We start from the raw sequence: 22,119 nt of genomic DNA on the forward strand, positions 1-22,119 counted from the left end.
CGCCGGGCCCCCGCCCGCCCCGGCGGTAAGTGTCGGCGCTGGCGGCGCCCTCGGGAGCCCTCCGCGGCCGCCCGCGCCGGCGAGGCGGCTTTACGCCCGCTCCTTCGTGCCTCCCGTCCCTTCCGCAGCCGCCCAAAGTCGCCTCGGTCCCCGGAGGAACGCCGCGCCTTGGCTCTACCGGCCAGCGGGAAGAGCAGCTGCCGGGCAGGATCTGTCCTTCGCTGTCCCCAGCTTACCCCCAGCTGATACTAACTGGCATAACCATTGCTTAGCCAAAATCTGAATTGCGCTGAGCTGTCTTTATCTTTGCTGGCAACCTGTTCCTACGGCTGTTTAATTGCTGCTCTTCTTTCCGTTCGCTAGCTCCAATTCAAGAAAACATCCTTCTGGAAACAGAAGGCCRTCGTGGTCTCAGATTTCTCCGTGCTACTAAGAGTTTCTCTTTCTCYCTCAGTTCGGAGAAATATCTCGGTATTAAGAGATAAAGTATGGCTCATGCTTTTCCCTTGGTAGGACTTAGAAAATAGAAGTTTTGAAACGTGGATGTAAAACTGACATTCAGTGTTTGCCAATCTCCTGTAATAACGCTCTTACTCTACTTAAAGAATCATTTTGATCTTTTTCYGTTTAACAGATAATGGGTTTTCCTCTGAACAGAGCTGAGATAAATGTTTTGGGTTTTTTCTCCAAACCAAAAATAACAGCAGCATCTGTATCATCTGATTATGAAGCCAAAAAGCACCAGCATCTTTGATGTCAGCTCRGCTTTGGAAGCTGAATTCTGTTTGTTAGATAAATGCTGCTCCAGGCAGACACACCAGAATCACAAGACTAAAGTAACAGATTTTAAAACGGAAATTGCTGAGTTTTACTCTCTTTAGAATTATTCAATTTCCATTGCCAAACTGCATATCCACAGGGTAATGGTAACTTTGATAAAAATAATTTTACCTTTTGAAAACTTGRTGATGGTTCAGAGTGAAAAACCTTTTTGTAAAAGTTTTGAGAAAAACATGAAAGCAAATAAGATTCGGAAACAGAAGAATAGAAGTCTTGTATTCTCACATACTTTATTTGCTATTTTAACTCCAAGCCCTCTTACAGCATGAACAGGAGCTCAGTCCAGCACCACTTTTTCCTCTGAGTGACTCTCGTATATGAATAGTCCTACTGACTTTCCCCATTTATCTTTATGTGTGGGAGTAAAGGCTGTTGTTGTCCATTTTTCTTCCACCTCTGCATGTGAGTATCATGGCTGGAATTTTTTAAAATAATAATTATATTATTCTAAGGCAATATGTATTCTTACTAAATATATATCAAAAAAGGCAGTGACATTGCTCCCACCATGGGATTAAGGGCTCCTCAAATAAGTTGCAGGACGATATACTATGGCAGTAGATAGTAAGTAGTCCAATAATGAGAACTGACAAACATGGGCTTAAATCACTGAGTGGTGCCTAGGTGRATGCAGCATGAAACTGTACATTGTGTGAGTCACAAGTTTTGTATGAACTTTTCCTCCTTGTCCAACCGCCGCTGATGACTCTTGTCCGTTTGGCATGGGAAGGGCAGTTCACATCTATGATTTCAAGCTGCTCCGCTGCACCTTCCTGGCAGGGCAGACGAGCCATGCCTGAGGCAGATGATAGGGTGGCTCAGGCATACTTTTTTGGCCTTAACTGAACCAAAGCTATTTTGGTTTAGYGGCTGCGTTCTGCAGGGAGGGAGAGCTACCAGCCGGCAATGAGAAACTCCCCAGTAAGTTGCAAGGCTACATGTGTGCACTGTTAGCAGGTAGCAGGTAGCTACTGTGTTTTATGTATCATTATATAAGTTACTACAGTCCCAAGGCGTTACCCAGCTTGTACAGTCAGCCTTAGGTGCCCCAGTCAAGCTGGAGCTATTGAAGAAAGTACTCTTTCATCTGCAATGGACAACCTGTTTGAAAGATAGGGAAGAATTAACGGTGTTTTGCAAAGACAGAACAAGAATCTTAGACTATTAGGACTATTTTCTGGTGAATCTTGAAGCTATTCTTAGCAGGATTTTTCCCCCTTGAATCTGAGGTAGCCAGAGAGCAGTCRTGGGTTATAGCTCTGGCTCCTTGAGGCCCAAGAAGTGACTAGCTTGTAAGAAGAGGGGCTGAAGCTGTTCACAACACAGTTTTGATTGTTTACTGGATGCTTTTACTGGATGTAAAAAACATCATACTAGATGTTTTAGGTCATTGCATACTGCAGTCCCACCCGTCCCAGGAGGACRGCGCAGAAGATTTCTGGAAAGGGATATGAGGTTCATTGCGTCACTAGTTCCTTACTAGAAGTTTTGAGGGCAATTTCTCTTGATCTTGCCAGCTTCTTGGCCGGCGATTTGTACTTGCTTTCACATGGTGGGAACTTCCTTCTTTTGCCCTACTCAGCTGTGCAAACCATGGGAAGGGCAAAGAGGAATATCAGCAAAGGAAGAAGGGCAGATTGATTCAATAGAGCTAGTGGGGAAAAAAAATGAGGGAGAAGGAAAGGAAATGAGACGGCATCAATGGCAGAAAAGTGAGAGGAGAAATAAAAGCAATGAAGGAGTAAAGCGTGCATTGAGCTCAGGGCTCACGAAGCCTAGTAGGTAAAAGTTTAGGCCAGGTTAGGAGGATACCTGGCAGCAAAGGGAAGTTGCCTGCAAGAAGGGGTCAGCTCTTCAGTGTAGTTGTGATTTGCATCACTGTGTGTGTTTGCACCCGAACTTTGATGTGTTTTGTCATCCAGCAAAAAGCTGGCAACACTGATCAGCAGTCAAGCCAGATGGCAAGGGCTGGTGAAAGCAAAACTGCTGCATTTAAAGGCTCAAGCCAACTSCAGTACATTCAGATAGTGCTTAGGAGTGGGAAGTGTAAAAGTATTTCTCAGCAGTGGGCTGGGATCCATACCCTGAAAGGGAACCTGAGCCCAGTTTGGAGCAGACCCCACACCTCCTATCAGCATCAAATGTTCATTTTCAGGTTTGCCTGTGATTCCAGCTCCCCCCTCGGGAGGYAGATGATTTTGCATGCTATTTCTATGTTTCTTTACTAACGCAGAAAAAATATTTGCGGTTTTGCAAATGCTTTCACAGCACAGAACAGGGTGGTGGCTCCCTGTGGAAACCAGGAGAGAAGCCATGGCCTCAGTCATTTCACCACTGGTTTCCTGAAATGGAAAATCACACAGACATGCTAAGGTCTTGCTTTTAACAGCTTTTTCCACAGTGCTGTTGCTCCTTCTTACTGGAGACCRAACTCGATTACAGTAACTCAAATCACCCCTACTGTAGTCCTGCAATAGCACAGACRGGGTCTATTAGTGGTAGTCTAGAGGGATTGGCAAATATTTTCAAAACGCCAGTTAAGTCTTCAAAGCTTTGCTTATTTTTTCCCAGGCAGATAAATGTGCTTTCTGCAGAGCCGTGTGGTGCAGCGTCACCTCGCGGCTGCCTGGCCCGGCTCGTCTCCCTCCTTCTTAGAGAGGGGCCCGGTGCCAGGCCACACTGCAAACACCTACAAGGTTGCGTGGGCACATTTAATTTCATAACACATTAGTTCCTTACACGAACTCAACTAGACTTTTTCTTCCCTACTCTTGTTAAAATATGCTTCCCACTACAGAAATATGATCTTTCTAATTCAGTGCTGTTAGCAGTTTATTTCATCATTTTTTTCCTGTTTGTGTTAGTGGTCAAAAATGCCCTTGAGTCAAGACATTCTCATTCCCTGCTCTGGACAATGCACAGTCATGTAGGGAGCAGTTCTCCACTGGCCAGGGCAGCTTAAAGAAAGGTCTTTTCTGCTTTCACACCTGGACTTCAACAACTTCAGATTAYGGTGAGGGGAGCAGCTCTCCCCCCTCTCTTTAACTTTAGTGTTATTTCTCTTTTTAAGAGAGTCTAAAATTTCAGCACAGTCCTGCAAACAGCCAGTTGTGCTGGTCCCTGCCGCCCCACACCAGTATCAMTGGGGCTTTCAGAGCTTGTCACCCTCCCAGCAAAGCTGCGCTGCAGCTGGATCTAGAAAACTGCCGCCTAGGTAGTTCTTTTCCCCAGCATCTCTCTGCAGAAAGCCTGGGTCACTTCTGTCCTGAAACCATTCCTGACCTCAACTAAACACAGGGCAGGCACAGAACAACCAAAAGCTGGTATTTTATTTGGCTGGGAAGGAGCACCCCACATTCCTCCCAGTTACCTTCCTCAGCAGATAACCAGTTCCTTCGCTGGCCAGAGGATGCTGCTGCAGGCTGGAGCGAGGTGCCGCTGTGCAGGCACACAGTACTTCGCCTGCCTGAGGTTCAGCTGGGGCTCTACTTCCCGTTTTGTGTCTGCTTACGCATTACCTAAGCTAGATGTTTGCCTGTGATAGCTTCAGCTGCGGAYTCAGGCGATGCTGTCTTCAGCAGGGATAACTGGCTTAGCCAGCGTCGCGTGCCGCATCGCTGGAGCGTGCTGCCCTGCTGTCACGCCAGCACGGCACCTGAGCTGTCCTGTGAACTGGAGCCACCACCAAAGGGCGAGTTTTTAATTTCAGCTCAGATGGGTGTCCAGATCTGGTTTGCAGGGTGCTTCTACGAGCGGTTGGTCTGGCCGAGCTGAGGTCAGGACAGGCTGTGACATGGGAGTGCAGATGAATGTGCTGGCTCTGGTGACATCGTGCTAGAGAGATGAGCCTTCTTGGAGGTAACCCTGCTCCACTGTGGGCGTTGCAGGTGGCTCAGTMTTCTAGGCTCCCCCACGCACGATGGGCTACGGCTGTTTTGGTAAACCAGATCACAGCAGCTGCCCAGCACCGGCCCCCATGGTCTGCCCTGCTGCATTTGGCCAGTTTGGGAATCTATGATATTTTTACAGTTGAGTCAAGGTACTTTAAAGTTCACTGGTTTTGACATAGCCCAGTGGGGCAGCTCAAAGCTGCTAAAGATGTGCAGCCGTGCAACCAGCATGTCAGCCCAGCAATCCCAGAGCCGGGGCTCTCTGCGAGGCCAGCTCGCCCTCGCTGTGCGATTGCCAGGTGTGATAGCAGGGAACAGCAGAGAGCCGGGGTGGACGGGGCAGCAGGACCACCTCTGGCGGCCACTGCTCACCCTGGCTTCAGTGTGGCGACACCATGCACCCCAAGAGCATTGACTCATGCATCAGCAGAGAGCAATAGCTGCTTTCATCACCCCTCTCCCTGCCTTGCTCGTGGGGCTGCAGCCCAAGCGTAAGGGACATGTAACTTGTATGTGCAATAACGTTTAGACCACTGTAGCTCACATTTCATTCTGTTAAATTAAACCAAAAACTGGGTGAATTTAGTATCTCATCCCTCAAATTGAAGCAATTCAGGAGCTATTTGAGCTATTTCATACGCAGCTCAGCCATCCTGCCTGCAGAGGCTGCACCATGTTGTGGAGGGAYAGAGTGGCAGCAAGGGGCATGGACCTCTTCAGCCATCCCACCTGCAACTGGTGCCACTCARGCCCACGTAAAGTTGGGGACTGGCAAGGGGGAATGTCAGTCCTCGCTCTGGGGCTGCGCTGCTTCGTGTCACAACAGACCCCAGCACAAGGTGCCCATGCTAGGAATAGGGTGGAAAGCAAGGAGCCACACTATAGTCTGGATGAGTAATAAAAAGATGACTGCAAGCTGCAGAAATGAGAAGCTGACTTCATTTATCTCTTAAGAGAGGCTAGGCCAAACAGGCCAGCGATTACCTGTTTAGCTGCAGGCTAGGAACCCACTAATATTAAAGTATCRTCGAGTGTGCATCATATTAACCCGCATAAAGGACTAATACTAATTATCTGCTGAACTTGCAACATAGACATTACAGCAATCCTGAGCAGGCGGGGTGGGGTTGGGTTTTATTGTGTCTAACGCCATGCAACATGCTGCGTTCCGCATCCTGCCAGCTGCTTGCATCATCACGTCGCTTTGTCATCTCGAATCTCTGCATTACTAGCCCATCTTGGATGAATTAGAAACAGCCCCYGAAACATGATGATTTTGACGGAGATGGAAAAACATGGACTGGAGTTGCCATGATTTTCACTCCCCCTCAGTTTCTCTTGATGCACTAGATTAAAATGTCAGTCAAGATCTACCTGCGCCAATGTGGTGTTCTCTTGGGAAATAAGTGTTGTTGCTGATAGATCCCTTGGAGAAGGTGGGAGCTAATTTTGCACAGAGAAGCAGATTTTGCTAACCAGAGCTGCTCTGTACTGATGACTAATTAATTCTGTCTTCCACCCACACACCACGTACAGCTCGTAATATGGAGGAGTCAGCCGCAAGAGGGGGAAAAAAAGGAAAGGGCAACCTACTGTACAACTCAAACCCCTCCCTAAAATGATACAAACTCATCCTTTGCCTGGAAGTGCTGGAAGATGAGTTCTCACTGCGGGAAGAGCAGAATCAAAGCGCTGCTCAAAGCGCTATCCCTCCGCAGCGCTCGAGGTGAATGCTGTGGTTTGCCGGGTGGAGGGATGCGGAGGAGGCGACCGGCAGGCTGGGGCGAGGGCCTGCTGCACGGCTGGGGGCGCTCCCAGGAGTTGGCCACAAGAGCTCATCGCTGCCCCGCTCCTGGCATTGCAGTGACGGACTGTGTTTGCTTTTGTCAGTTGTGGGAGATTGCCAAGAAACGATGCTAAATAACCAGAAGGGAACTCTATTTATTCCCAGTCAGCTTTCTCGCACAGCCTCGTCACCATTTTGATCCAAGGAGCTGTTTCTAGAACAGTTTGGGCTATTCCACAGGAAACAAATTTGTTGCCAGAGCTGGGAAACCTCTGAAGGAGATGCACTTGGTTTTGCAAGGCATCAAAAGATACTGCAAGATCTTTGGTAGAAATTTAGTTTGCACTTTAAGCAAGCAGCTGGGATGCTAAAGAACGTGGAAAGCAGATACCTTTTCCAGCTCCAGAAATGGAAATTAGGAAACTTGTAGCCCAGATAGAAGAGGCTTCAAACCATGTCATGAGAGAGCTGTTTTTGYTGCCATCCCACTCACCAGCTCAGACATGGGATCCAGGGGTGAGCATGGCAGCACAAAACCCACTCAAAAAACTGAGAGAAGTCAAAGTTTGCTGCCAAGGGTCTATCTGCCTCATGGTATCTGAGCCAGCRCTAGTTTAAGCCTCAAGTCCAGGCCATTTGCACGAGCAGCAGCTAAAGAGCAAATGTAGTGAAAACATCTCCCCTCCAAATGAAATCAGGTAGTTGCAGTTGCTTCCACACTGCTCTGTTGCCTTTACTTCCTTTTTTTTCTTCAAAAAATAATCTTCTCCTCTTTTCCATGCTGATGAAACAACTTTGTTCTTTACTTTCTGGGTGCCAATGCCTTACTTTTCTTCTGCTCAATGCCCATTTAATATCTGTTAGTGTCATCATGAGAATGAGAATAACCTGTATGAATCAGGTCCCCCAGATCAGGACTACAYAGAAAAAATAAATAAATAAAAMCACAGGACAATAGGAAAAGAAGGACAGYTAAGAAAAAATAATGGCAAGTCAAAACAGGTCTAGTTATGGGCAAAGCCATGATCATTGCCCCTTCCCCTGATCTGCCTAGGAGAGTACAAAATAAAGAAGCCCAAAGTAATGAAAGTGGTATTTTGGGGCTAGCACTTTGCATTTGGCCTGGCTGCAGTGATTTCATTACCAGTTTGATTTGGTGGGCACAAGATCTGATCATCATCCCTTTTTAAATACCACTAAATTTGGCTTTAACTGGCCCCATTCACAGAATCACAGAATCACAGAATCACAGAATCACAGAATGGTTGAGGTTGGAAGGGACCTCTGCAGATTAACTAGTTCAGCCCCCCTGTTCAAGCAGGGTCACCAAGAGCACGTTGCACAAGATTGCATCCAGGTGGGTTTTGAGTATCCCCAGAGAAGGAGATTGCACTGGTGTCTGAGGGGACTGCTCTAGGATTACAGCATATGAAATGAGGATATTTCACCTTCAAGCTGGATCATTTCAGCAAGCATTGTGGGTGCTGCATGGTGAGTACTTTACAGCAGGAAAATTGACTTGTCAGATGAAAAGAGTTAGGTCCGCACTCCCAAAACTTGCTTGCTACCTACTGATTTGTGTAGCKCATATTCACAGGAAATTTGGAAGTCTAATCAGGTGCCATGCAATGATTTCACTTCCATGGCCTGAAGCTGCACAGGTGCCTTGGATGCTAAAACAGAGTTAGCAGCACTACTGTTAATTCAGTGGACTCTTTTGTGCCTGTGTTGTCTTCACAGAAGCTGTTCAGGGGTGTAAATGAGCGCAGCTATGGCCATTAGAGGTGAAGGTAACTTTAAAGTAATATAATGGAAATAAGTGATGCTCTGACATTTGTTCTTTTCAAGGCCTTATTGACAAGAAGCCTGGCGGACCCAGAGAATAACAACGTTGACAATGAGTAAGTAACCCGTGCTTTCATTTCCCAGCTTATGTCTTTCAATATCATCGTGGCTAAATGCTGCTCTGCCTTGCTGTGTGCACCAAGTGACTCAAGGCAGGAAAGCTCCTTGCACTGCGCGTTCTCAGACTCCCCCACCCACGGACAGCTGCGTGCACCGATTTCCCCACCTGCCCTCCCGCATGGCTCCAGGCCGGTCTCTGGCCCCTGGACTTGCAGAGGGGAGGTCTTCCTCCACCTGGCAGCCAGGGCTCTGGGATGGAAGGGCCTGGAGCGGCACAAGCTGGAAGGGAGGAAGCAAACACAGGCATAGCTAGTCCTACATGCCTCCTGCAGCACAAAAGACAGGAGAAGTGGGAATGGCATCAAATTATTTATAGTTCTAAATAGTCTGTCCTGTAGCTATTTCCCAATTTAAAAATCCAGGGCCRTGCTGCCTGAAGAGATCCAGGCTCCAGCTTAAGTACGGTGCAGAGATTCATTCCTGGGCATGAGTAGTGCAGAATTAGGAAGCCCGTGTGTTGCGAAGTCATCTGGCAGGAACTGTGCAGGCAACTGGGGAGGAGTGCTTTGGTGAGTAGCTCAGGCTACGATTCACCCGCAGGTCTCCTATGGGCTCTGCAGCATGTATGGAAGGAGGAAAACATCTCTTTTCTCCCCAGGAATCATAAGGGTAAAACTCATGGTAATTTCCCGTACTACAACAGTTAGAGACACGAGAGTCCCTCTAGACTGGGGAAGGAGGGGGGGCATACTGCACTAGGTGTCAAAGAAAAGAAGCCTGAAATCATCTTTCCAAAAGTGAAAGCAGCAGTGCAGACTGCACCTCTAAAGCTGCCTGCAGCAAAGAGCAACGGGAACAGTTTGATGTACATGTTGAAGAAACCCACATGAAACTAAAAGGCTTAAAATACTGTTTTAAACTATCATCTCCTTACACTAAAGAGTGGCTCTCTGAAATGTTAAGCTCTTTCTGACTGTCATGCAKCCCCGTTCCTCCTGAAGCACTCATGGGCAGACTAATCTGAAAATCCCAGCTGTCAGGCCGTGTGACCTACTACTGCCAGGCAGCGCTGATGGATGTGACAGGCGAGCTCACGCGTCAGCCGCCGTCCCCCTCCCTCCTCACCCTCGGCGCTGGCCAGGAGCAGACCGGACRGAACTGCTGTTCTCCAGAGCCCTCTGGAAACTGGGCTCCCCTCTGCTTTCCCCAGGGCTGACCAGGCCGTGGCAAGGCACTGGGAGCTCTCGCCGTGAGCGTGACCGTGCCTGAGCGCCACAGCATCCTCACTGGCCTCTGCACTACGGGGACGACTGAACAGTGCTTGTCCTCTGAGGGCTCTCAAGCCTTTACTCGAAATCTCGGCCATGCCTAGCTGGCTGCCTTCCCCCCGCTGAGCTTTGCGGTCCGAGGCGCTCGCTGGCCCCTGTCATCCCCTGCCCAGCATTTCCTTCGCTCTCCCTGTTCGACATGCGAAGGGAAGACCTAGGAGTTCAATATACAAAATGTAACATTTCCTTTATACCCATCCAGAGCCCCCTAACACAGCCCGTTACGTTCAGCCTAGCGTGCCCTTAACATAATGCATAGGATCACAATTTCTACTGGCAAAACTACACAGAAACTCTTTGGAAATGCTTGAGCACCTCAGCAAAACAACCTAGTTTTGTTGAAGGAATCAAATCGCATCAAGTCAGAGAGCGTGTTTAATCTGTGTAGAAGTCTCATCCTTCTGTGGCTTTCCATGGATTTCTGTGGCTAAGGTTATGCTAGATAAACACTGATGTTACAAGCACCAAAATCAGCCTAGCCGTAATAGGATTGCTGACTGAAGAAATACCCATAAAACCAGTTACAAAAGAAATAAACCTCAAGCAGGGAGAAAATAACTAGATAGGAGGCTTAATATTACCTGCCAAGAGAGCAGGCACATGCAATAGATGCAGACCTACTGTACTGCAAAGCTGCAGGGCAGCAGAGATGAGGYAACATCCATCAAATGGGGAAGGGATGCCTGAAAACTTGCAGCCACTGTTTCTGTAGGGGATATATATTGCTATTTTTCTTTTTTTTAATATTCAGGCTAAGAGTATGTGTGACACCAAATAAAAATCTGAAACAGGCACTAATAAGTACCTTCCAAGTGCATGGGAATATAGCTGTATCTATTCTTGAYGGTATTGTGCCACTTTTTGCCCCACCACAGTTGTTCTGTGAACCACTCTAACATCTGGTAGGCCGCCGGCCAGATGATATGGCCCAGGAATGGTAACGATGATCTTATAATTGCTCCCAATGCTTGTGTCACTAGCAAAGTTAGCAAGGCGTTGTTTTGACCCATTTTTCAGTCGCAAGGGCTTCAGAAGGCTTTTTAATGATTAATCCTGGACTTCCCCATCCTCAGAAAAGTGMTAAAAAAAGAGTGGCCTAGATTCTTCCCACCTAATTTTTAGGCATTTACTTGAGGTTTCTACCAAGGAGCTTGTCACCCTGACTGCCCCGTTAGGGACATCATCACCAGACCCCGCACCAGGCAGCTGCCCAGGACCATGGCCCGTGCGCGGCAGGATCTCAGCACTGCCATCCATCCCTGCCACTGGGGAGGCTGGCATATCATGCCTCATAACTTGCTCCAAGATGGTTTTGCTCATTTTTGGTCTAATTTTGCCCTTTGCATTCACTTCTTCCCATTGCACCATTCATTGTCTTTTCATTAAAAGATTCCCCCCCCTTAATAATCTTAAAACACAGAGAGGCCTTTAGCTGAAGTAGAGCTCATTTCTTGCTTTCATTCTTCCTAAATTGTTTTGCTGTATCCCCTTAAATCATTTTTATTGCTGCTTTCTAGACTCCCTCCAAGCTGTTAATATCTTTTTAATAATGAGATACCCAGAAGCCTGCACAGGGATCCTGATGGAGTTGCATTAGCCTTTTCTTTGCTGTCCTACCATGCTGCAAATTCCCCTCTTGTCTGTTTTCCAGTTACTTCTGTCCTCTCAGCATTTTTGCTTTTTAGGTTTCTCGGTCCCCCAGGACAGTTGGGTTTTGAGTAATTTTCCCCTCAATGTACTGACCTGTTATTTTCCAAATCAGAAAGTCTAACAGCCCTCTGTTGTATAGAACAGGGAGCACTTTGACATAATTGCAATCCCTTCACCTCCAGGCAGACCTGGCTGCTGCATAGATCAGAGCAGCGAGGGGCCTCCTCTGCTTCTGGAGCAGCTAGTTGCTCCAGGCTTTGTCCAGCTGGRGCTTGAAAACCTCCAAGGATGGAGGCTGCACAAACGTATCAGGCAGCCCATCCCACTGCTTGGTGGCCTTATGGTGGAATCTAGACAGCACCTCTAATTTTTTTTTGATTTATTTCAGTTTTTCCCTATTAAATAATACAGAACTTTGCCACAACAATGGAAAGAATGTGAGCTGTGACTTGCTTTTCCCCCTTTCTCTTTGCTCATGAAATAAAAATGTCTCTGTTTTTCCTGCTAAATTATGGGATCTGTATGGTAGGGGGCTTTTTGCTTTTGTCTTTTTAAAAGCACATGCATTTTTCAGTAAGGTTGAATTTTATCTGGAGATTTTCTCCTGTGCTTAAAGGTCACCATACAGACCAAGGCATCAAGAATAATTAACAGTGGAAATTATGCAATTGCTGAGAAAACAATGAATCTTCTGTGGGCCTGCAAGCAAGCTGCCAAGGGCTCTGCTTCTAATTCATCACATAATATAAAATTAGTTTAAGGATTGTCACAGCACAGAGTTTAGTCAATAAATTGTGTGCCAGTTTTGTGTTTAAGTCAGATTTCTACATTTCCTTTCCCTGATTCTTACAAAGAATTTGCTTTGCAACTGCTGCTGTGCATTTCTAGTTCTTGGACACTGATTTTAAGCCTTCTTCCAGCTTGTTACCCTCTTTGCTGTTGTGGCAACCAGATTGCTCACAGTCTGTCAGAAGAAGGAAGATGAACGAAGGAATAAACAGAAAAGTCCTCTTGCTAAGTCTTCCGTGCTGCCATTTATGGCTCTGTCAGTGGATCTGGCTGTCAAGGGCACCGTGCAATGTAAATACACGGGGGGACCCACAGCACCCAGCTGCCATGCCAGCTGGTCGCCAGGTGACTCCAGGAAAAACATAATTTTTTTTCTGACATCTGCAGGCCATGGCACAGACACAGCTAAGTCGGATTAGCTGGACTTTCTGTTTTTCTGTCCTAGGCAGAGAAGAACAGAAAGATGCAATTAAATTGATCTAGTTTGTTCTGAGGTGACAACAGTGGGACACTGACTGCTGCCTGTTGCAGAAATCTTATGGATGCTCCCTTGCCCAAGGAGAACAATTCTGGACTGTCACAAAAGACTAACAGTTTCTGAAAGCATCACGCATATATGATAAAGTCTCCTTAGGAAAGCATTTCAGCATTTCAGAGCTCTTTTCTTTGACTCTACATTTATTTACCTGCTTTTAGGCATCTCCTTTGATTTCACCTAACAGATTGGCCCTCAGTTTTTTCACCAAAGTGTGTTAATGACCAAATTCATCCCAGCTGCAAGACTATTTATCTCATCCTTAGAGAACTGCTAAGTGAACAGATGCTAAATAATAAGTCTCATTGGCTGGATCAGTTAGAACCATGCTGTTAGCTATGAAAGTATCTACTCTTAGGCAACCACCTGYCATACAAGATCATTTATTTCTTGCTTATTTGGTCTCCATCACTGGATGGCCACATAATAAGCCTACTACRTTAGAGGTCTATGAAAGTGTATCATTATCCAAGTTCCTTCAAATGGATTGCAGCCYAGCAAAACCCCCACACAGATACCAGAATGGGGAGATGTTTGTACTGTCTGCTGAAAGCAAAATCTTTGTGTTCTGATTTCTGCTGTTGTGCACTCCCTCTTAGCATTTGTGTCCACTCAGCTTCGCGAACCTTTATGTGTCAACCTTTGCTCAACTAGCTGGACAAACATTGTCTCTCTTCAAGGGAGAAGGGAAACTGATAACAGCATTGCTAGCACAAATCTGCAGCTGACCTGGTGAGAATCAAGGCCTTAGGTTAGATAAAGCCTTTGGCTAGTGCCCCTATTCCACATCTGAATCATTTCAYATGGCACGGCACAGCACTATACAGTTTGGATTTACCAGTACGAGTCTCCACTAGCCCAGCACTTCAGCATTACCCATTTCATGGAGCAACGTGCCCAGACTTCCAGGGTATGAAGCTGAAGGCCCAGCTTTCTTGCCTTACAGTTCCCCAAAAGGTCAAGGCAACACAACCTGTTTGTCAGCTGTTGTGCTGCTGTATCCTGCCTCGAGTCCTGGAGGGCAAAATAAAATAGACCCGTCTGGCCCACTGAATTGCAGTGGCCAAAATCTGCAGAAGACTTTCACTGTTTTTTCTCATGCAGAGAAAGAAGAGATCCTCGTGCAGAGAATCTATTGATTTTCATTGCACCAAACATAAATCATCTCTGAGAATACCAACGAGAAAACATTCCAGTTCTCCTCTGAATCTTATTTCACACATCACTTACCTGAGAATCACATTGATGGCAAAATAAATATAAAGCATAAGAGCTTATGTTTGAGGAGGCTGAGTTCATTTTTTGGTTGGAACTGAAATCTCTTATTTAACCAGTTGAAGACAAAGGAAAATATAGCCAAATTGCTGGACTGCTACAGTGGTTCAGATGGAGCAATGAACTTTGTCGTGAATGAAAATTGCCATATGACCTCACTTTTTTGGGCCCAGCATTCGGTAAAATTACCTAACTTCTACCTCCATATCTCAAAAGCAGTACGAAATACCAAAGTACTAGAAACACAAGCCATTCTTAGCAGTAATAGCAGACCTTCTTGAGAGAGCAGACAGCCACAGGACATACAGATCATGGTCTGATACAAAAGAAAAACCCTTTTCACATAAAATCTAAAACTAGTAACTGGTGTAAAGGTACCCAGTGCTTTAATCAGGCCTTAAACAAAATTGACGAAGGGATTACAGGAGTTCAATCTGGAGCATTGTAAAGGCTTTACTGCAATGAAGACACAGAATAAAATAGATGCCAAGTGTTAGCAAATGTCAGCAAATGATACATTCGWGGGGTATGGGAAATAGAGGTGTTGTAGTCTCTGTGTCGCAGCAAGCCATGCGTGTTTCACTTTTTCCATTCACAAAAAATGAAATAAGGTTCTTCTTGTGCCTTCAGAGCTTGATTTTCTCTCATAACAACTACTCATTCCTTTAACCAACAGATGCTCACAAGGAAACAACAGGAAGCCTGAGGGGCAATCCACAATATCGTATGATTATTCTGAGGAGGAGCTCATGGCAAGTATTGAGCGAGAGTATGGCCGCTGAATCTAATCCCATGTGATGAGAACTTCAAGCATGTTTCTGGAGGCACAGCTGGAACAAAACTACTGCTAACAACATAACCCCTCATGCAGTGAGACAGCATGAAAGAGGTGCAAAAGACAAGTAAAGAATGAGAGGCAACACAACTGTTTAGGAAGCTTGGAAGAGTGTTTGAAGAAAGCCTCCCTGAGCAATTCTGACTGAGACCATGGAGAATCCTCACCAGCTGTTGAGTCTGGTCAGTGCAGCTGGAACAGGGACCACGGCATCTTGTAAATCAATATTTAAGACCTCTTTTCTAAATGGTATTTACATTCGAGGATTTACTGGAATGTAAATATTCGGGCATGGTGCTTTGGGAGAAGACCTTTTTGTTTTGGCAGAAAAAAAATGTAACAAAATCCTTCAGTTGAGATTTCACTTAAGGGGATGTTGCACAAAGTTCACATTCCTGCCACTTAAGAAATATGGGCCAAATTCACTGCTTTTGCCATACAGGCCTCAGTTCCAGGTCTGAATTTGRCACTGTATCTTTGAAAAGGGTTGCCAGGGAAAAATAAAAGGAAAAGGAGAGCAAATCTCCAATTCAAAATGTAGGTAGTATAATCCAGGAGTTCAAATCCCCCTGCTTAAGCAAATGAGGCTCTGAGGAGTGAACAGGGAGCCTAAGATTTGTACAAAGAGCAGAAGAGCTCCAGCTTCCTCCTGCTCACAGCAGCATCCCGGAGATGTGCAGCTGCAGCCAGTCAGAGTCCCGACCTCTTCAGGGCAAGATCCTCACAGAAATTTCTTCCTGGCTGGCTTGTTGGCATGGATCCACCAGGGAAAACAGGAGSCACATCCCCAGTACTGCCCGTATGCATCTGTCCATCATCTGCTTTGAGACAGAGTTGCACACTATGGTAGAGCAGTTGTTTCCAATCAGTTCTCTATGTTCAGAATCATCATTCCTGCCTTTCCCATATATTTCTTTTCCTTAACAGTTAACCTAGAAGAAAAATCACTATATTTTATCGTTAGAAAACTGAAAAGTAAAATGGAAAGTCTGGAGCTTGAAAGAAAATACTACATTTTCAATGCTCATTGAGAGTGAAACCTGGTATTTTAATGTTTCTGCCTTTATTCTACCTGCATCTTAAGATATTATGAGTAGCTGCTTATTATCAGAAGTAGAAAAATATCTTATGTCTGTCCTCAGACGAAGCATAAAACACATCAGATGAAGTCTTCACATACACTACATAAACGCAAGAGGAAAGAGTAGGACATATCTTAAAATGTTGTATTTTGACTTCTCCTTTGTAACTCCTAATATCTATAAAACAGAAGTAAATGTATCTGTATTCTATATAACTCTTAGTAAAGCCATAAAATGTCATTTTGAAAAAAGCTCTCATTTTGACTATTATTTTTGCATCCAAGGACCCAGTGAACTTTGATTTATCATTGAATGGTCTTGTTTCCCCAAAGGGAATTTTAATTTAGTCATTTACTCAAATTACGAAAGGGGAAACTTCCATTCCTTGGCTGTTCTTGCCAATGTGATAGAGCAGGAACACCTACATCATACATTGCTCAGAGGCCTAGTGAATCGTCGTACAATATCTGCAGTGAATAAGTGAAATGAAAGATGGCAGGAGGGATGCCATGTGCAGATACCAGAACACAGAGCTGTAAACCAGTTTGGAAAAGAAGCATTGCTCCAAAACGCTCTGGTACACATGCTCACATGCTAATGATCTTCTCTGCGGCAGCCTTCAACAAGACTGAACTGCAGCCTTCTGAGAGCTCCCATGCTGTCCCATTACTCAGCAGCAATGCTTGGCAAAAGCTAAGGCAGAAGGGAGCAGAAGAAAGGAAACTAGTCTTCCATGGAGCGTGTGAGTTTAGCACCAAGAGCTCCCATCACATTGGCCATGGGGTCTTCAATACCTCAGTGACCCAGAAAGAGCCTCCTAAAAGAAAGCATATGTCCCCGCACAGCTTGGGGTAAGTAGGGTGGTGCCTCTGGGGTAAGAATCACCCCCCTACTCTCCAGGAAAAACATAACTTCAAATGATAGCACTTTATTTTTTTCAGTAGAAAAAGTCATTTTTAGACAGATGAATATCTCTGAACTGCAACAGCAACTCTGCTCATTTCCCTGCACTGTGTYGGGAGTCAACAGCCAAATTTCACGTAGCTTGTGCTAGCTTTCAGCAGCTCTCAAAGACCTACTGGGATGAACAGAATATGCTTGTGGAGAACAGGAAAAACACAGAAAACCTACTGATTCTAGTGCTGCAGACAACTATGATTCTCTATACACAGTCTTGCCTCTAACCGTCCTATTGTTTTAGATTTTCGTTCAATCTGAATTTCCTTCTTTGGGCCAGGCCCTTTCTTGTGCAGGGCTCCCAGGAGCTGCTGCTGTGTGTGAGAAGGCACCTAAGGGAGATAAGTTGCACCTTCCCTATTCTGAGGCAGTGAAAGCATGTGGCTGTACTCAAGCAGCCTCTAGCTGTACAGTAAAACAACACTGAAGGGAAGCACCACTCCTGGCACACCACGCTGCAATGTGAAAAGACCGGCCACCTCCGCAGCTGGCCTCCCGCATGGTGCCCGCTCTGCCCTGCAACGTGGCACAGCTAGGGGCCAGGCCTTCACGCCCAAGTCTTCCTCTTCACAGTGTAACTTTGCCTGTGCTCTACTTCCTCCAGCTGCATGTGGTAACCAGTCCAGAGAACAGTTCTAAAACCCACTTCAAATTGTTCTGAAGTAAAGCCTGTATTTTAACTATTTTGCAGAAAGTGACTGATTTCAAAAGATAATCATCCAAAGCTGAACATACTCTTGTTAGGTTGAAAGAAATTTCTCTCAACTAGACATAGCAAACCACTGGACTTCTTTGTGAAATCAGACAGCTGACAAAATAACCAAAGGACAAGCATGCTTTTGCACTCCAAATAAAGGTGTGGTGGGTTTCACAGCTGACACTGTAATGGCATCACTGAAAGAAAGGGAGCACCCACAGGAACACAGGAGGGCCAAGAGCAGGATAATGCACTTGGAGCAGTCACTGGCCTAAGGAAAAGGTGAGAGAAAGAAGTTTTTGTCTGAAAGAGGCCCGTCTCTCAGGCTTTCTCTATACCTTCCAACCAGACACAGGCAGTGCTGCTGTCTGACCTTCAAGTCAGCCGGCACTGAAYAGTTCACATCTATCAGTGCTGTCCCTTACCACCCAGAATGTGGCAACGGTACCCAAGCTGCCGGGTGGGAATGGGCACCAGACCCATCAGCTCACCAGTCTGCCTAGGACCCAGCACACTCCCCAACAGGGTCAAAGCTGCCTCCAGCAGTGTGCCAGAAACTGAAGGATGGCCAGGTAGATTGCAGTACCTAGGAATATACTACTACAGTTTAACTAGCTAGTATAAGTGTAGCCTTACTTTTGATGCCTGCTTTTTTTCAGGGAAAATAGGCCACTCTGGATTTTTTGCAGATAAATAATCATTTTGAAGAAGAACCCAAGTCTATGACCAAATTCTTCAGAAAGAAACTTTTTAAAATTAACTGCTCTAATAAAGCAAGGATAATTGTACTACGGAAATCACTTAGGATCTGGCACACCTCAGGTAGCGAATGGTGACATCCAGCCAGTTGCTTTTTTCAGAGATTTTATTTTAATCTTCATTGAATTCCTCTCTGGCCTAAAGGTGACATCATAYTGTACAGTCAAACAACAACCATTTATAAGATGAAAATCAATTTGCTACCTAGTATTTCCCTCAGTCTCCCAAAGATTTAGAATTCTACTTCTGGAGAGCAGCTAGTTCATCATTTAAGAAGTTATCCTCCTATCTGATACCCACAGCATCAGATGTGATAGCTGAGCACTGGTTTTAAGCTAAAGAAAGACCTGAGAGTGCTGGTGGATGGCAAGTTGACCATGAGCCAGCAATGTGCCCCTGTGGCCAAGAAGACCAATGGTCTCCTGGGGTGCATTAGGAAGACTGTTGCCAGCAGGTCGAGGGAGGTGATCCTGCCCCTCTACTCAGCCCTGAGGAGGCCTCATCTCGAGTCCTGTGTCCAGTTCTGGGCTCCCCAGSACAAGAGAGACATGGAGCTACTGGAAAGAGTCCAGCGTAGGGCTACAAAGATGATCAGAGGRCTGGAGCACCTGCCCCATGAGGAACGACTGCGAGAGCTGGGCCTGTTTAGCCTGGGGAAGAGAAGCCTGAGGGGGGATCTTCTCAATGTGTACAAGTACCTGAAGGGAGGGTGTCAAGGGGATGGGGACAAACTCTTTTCAGTTGTCCCGTGTGACAGGACAAGAGGCAATGGGCAGAAACTGAAGCACAGGAAGTTCCGCCTGAACGTGAGGGGGAATTTCTTCCCTGTGAGAGTGATGGAGCACTGGAACAGGTTGCCCAGAGAGGTTGTGGAGTCTCCTTCTCTGGAGATCTTCAAGGCCTGCCTGGATGCAACTGTATCTACCATGCTGTAGGTGACCCTGCTGAGCAGGGAGGTTGGACTAGATGATCTCCAGAGGTCCCTTCCAACCTTACTGATTCTATGATTCTAACACTATTAATCCCCACTAATAAAATTGCAATAGGCCATGTACACTAGCCAAATCTAGTACATTAAATGTCTAAAGACATATGCTATATACAGTATTTTGCACCAGTCCAAAAAATATGAGAACATTGCTGGCCTTTATTTTTCATAAAGGAGGCAAAAAGCTGAGTGGACTAAGCAGGATCATGTTTTCAGCTGATCATGAAAATTACTCTTTAAGTGCATCAACAGATCTTGCCACTTCTCTTTAACTGAGCCTAATTACTTCTGCCAGCTCATAAGGTTTCCRAACTGCTGGCAGAAAGATTACAGTTGAAAGAGTCTGCTATTGAAAGTATTAGTGCAAGCATTAATTTTTTTAATTATCCAATCAACATTATTTTAAAAAAAAAAGAACAGAATCAACAAACCACAAACTACAGAACCAGTTTGCACACTTATTCATATTCTAAGCTTCATCCACCTCAGGATTTTTCATGTGCAAAGAAATATTTTGAAAGCTACAATAATCAATAATACAGGATTTTTTTTTTTTTTAATGTCTTTTCTTGCTGTCAAAACTGCGGTAGAAGCTTATCTAGCTTATTGCAGACAGGACCAAGCGGAGTTTTTCTTTTTTAGTAGCACAGAAAATGTGTAATCTTTCACAAATAGCTGCAAAACCAGCTGGAACTCCTGAGAAGTGAAGCTCACTCTTTCCCAAAATGCAGCTAAGAAAACAGGCCAGCGACAGAGCTGTCTTAGGAATGGAGCCTTTCCTCTAGAAGGCTACAAGTTGGGTAAATCTCTTAAAGGCTTTGAGAATTAGATTGGGAGCTGCAGGAAAACTGGAGTAAGGAAAACAAAGAGCTGTGATTTGATCTGTGCTTGGGTGAGATGGCCAGAAAGAATACAGAACAGCTACTCCCCGTAACTGTAGCCCTGGAGGATGTGAGGTCTTCACATTCCTCCTCCGCCCTTGGACTCAGACCTCCAGTCCTTCTCTCCTTTGCAGTCCTTGTGCATACACCTTGGTGGCCGGCAAGGCATGTGCCTACCTGCCAGCATCTCTCAGAGCAGAGCAGCTGACTTGGTGATAGTTCCCTGATTCGTCATGTCCAGTCCCCTGCTGTTATATAGTCTCTTCCATGATTTTAATCAAGCAGCGAGGGTGGCCCCCTTTCCACCCCAGGGKGCTAATTCCACAACCTGCTTCCTGGCATGATCAAAATCCTCCTAAGCTTTCAGCAAACTCTGTTCCCAGCCAGTCATACACATCCTCCTTCTCTCGGTTAAAACAYTCTAAAGCAAAACTATAGCTTATTTCAGCAGCTGAAGCAACTACCCAGCAAACTTAACCCTGTCTGAGCAGATCCCTAGCAGTGGTACAGTGCTATGGGGCACTCCTAGCAGCTAAGTAGTGCCACTACTACAGGGCTAGGTGCAGCTCTTGAGYCATTTTGTACAAGGGCAGAGCTGCCCACAGGTGCTGGTATAGGGGAGGGTGTAGCAAGGCTGGTTAGCACAGAGTTTAGCCATAGAAGCTTTTTTCATTCTGGATGCAGGACATGGCAATTATTTGCACAGGGTGATGCGAGTTAATCTGAGCGATGATAACCAGCAGCAATCACACTGAACTCAGACCACAGAGAAGAAAACAAAATCTGAAGTCTTCACATGTAAAAAAAATCCTCCCAGAAAAGGGCATGCTCTGGCGTTCTGAAGTTTSAAAATGGTGTTACGTGAGATATGCTCAGGGCCTTTTACGCACATCCAAAAAGTGTTAGCTGATTTCCTCCCACATTCAGGACTGAARCAGAAATTCAGGAAGGCTGAATCTAACAGAGGAGGAAACCAGTCTGGAAAGAAAACAACCCAGTACTAACATACTTTCTGCAGAAATGGTGATGCCACACTGTAAACTGCAATTGCTGTGAACAGACATGGCTGAGGTTTTGTGGTGTTCTCCCAAACTGTCTTGCTGTTTCCTTAATCCATATGTGAAACGTTGCCATTTTTTGAGTCATGCTTTACTCTTTCTGCATGTGTGAAGTTTGCCTTTTTGTGGCTGTAGTCTGCTTGATTTAAGCTGCCTTTCCAGGCATGAACAGAAGGTAAACAGACATATGGGCTCACAGACTAACTTCAAAACCAGCTAGAAGATTTATCCTAGCAGGTGAGTTCAAGCAAGATGCTACCCCTAGGGCAGGATTCTACTCACAGGAGATCACAGATAAACCATGGAGTAGTACCTCCTTTATTCACAGTATGTTTAGCACCATTTTCAGTCTAGCCTCACCAAAACAACAAAAAAGCAGTTGTGCACTGCTGTTCAGGTGCAGAACTCTGCATGTGGGGTAGCAGTGGATTTGCTCAGTCTCCCATCAGTTTCACACTTACAAACCCATTGCAGTTCTAGTGCTGAAGCACAGAGAGCTGTCAGTGGTGGCTTCCAAGATTACAGCTGTAAACTACTATAAGATTTGTCAGATCAACCTTCATCACAGGTCATTGTGCTGGAACTGGAAAGATTTAGACTCAGTGGAACACACTAAATACGGAACCACCAAGCAGCATGAGTGACACCTGCCCACACAACACAGCCTCTTTCAGCTTAAGAACAGATTCACACTTCYAGTATCCTAACAAACTGATCAGTGCTTATCAGTTGTGAGTAAAACAAGGCAAGCCACTAAAATAAAGGGTTTGAGTGTTTAGCCATACACACAAGAAAGTAATGCTGGTCTAACTATAAAAATGTTACATTAAACGAGAGAAAAAACATTTGTGTACACATTCATTG

At 45.6% G+C, this 22,119-nt stretch overlaps 1 long non-coding RNA gene across 1 annotated transcript; it reads left to right on the forward strand.

The window, feature by feature from the left end:
- LOC146593193 (uncharacterized) lies at positions 1–16,166 on the forward strand. The gene is made up of 3 exons (XR_014896440.1): positions 1–25; positions 8,365–8,417; positions 14,675–16,166. It is a non-coding gene; the product is annotated as an uncharacterized LOC146593193 (long non-coding RNA).
- The last annotated feature ends 5,953 nt before the right edge of the window (positions 16,167–22,119 follow it).

Source organism: Rhea americana, unplaced genomic scaffold (genome assembly GCF_003343005.1).
Source record: "Rhea americana isolate MKP2758 unplaced genomic scaffold, rheAme1 scaffold_300, whole genome shotgun sequence".
Lineage (NCBI taxonomy): Eukaryota > Metazoa > Chordata > Aves > Rheiformes > Rheidae > Rhea > Rhea americana.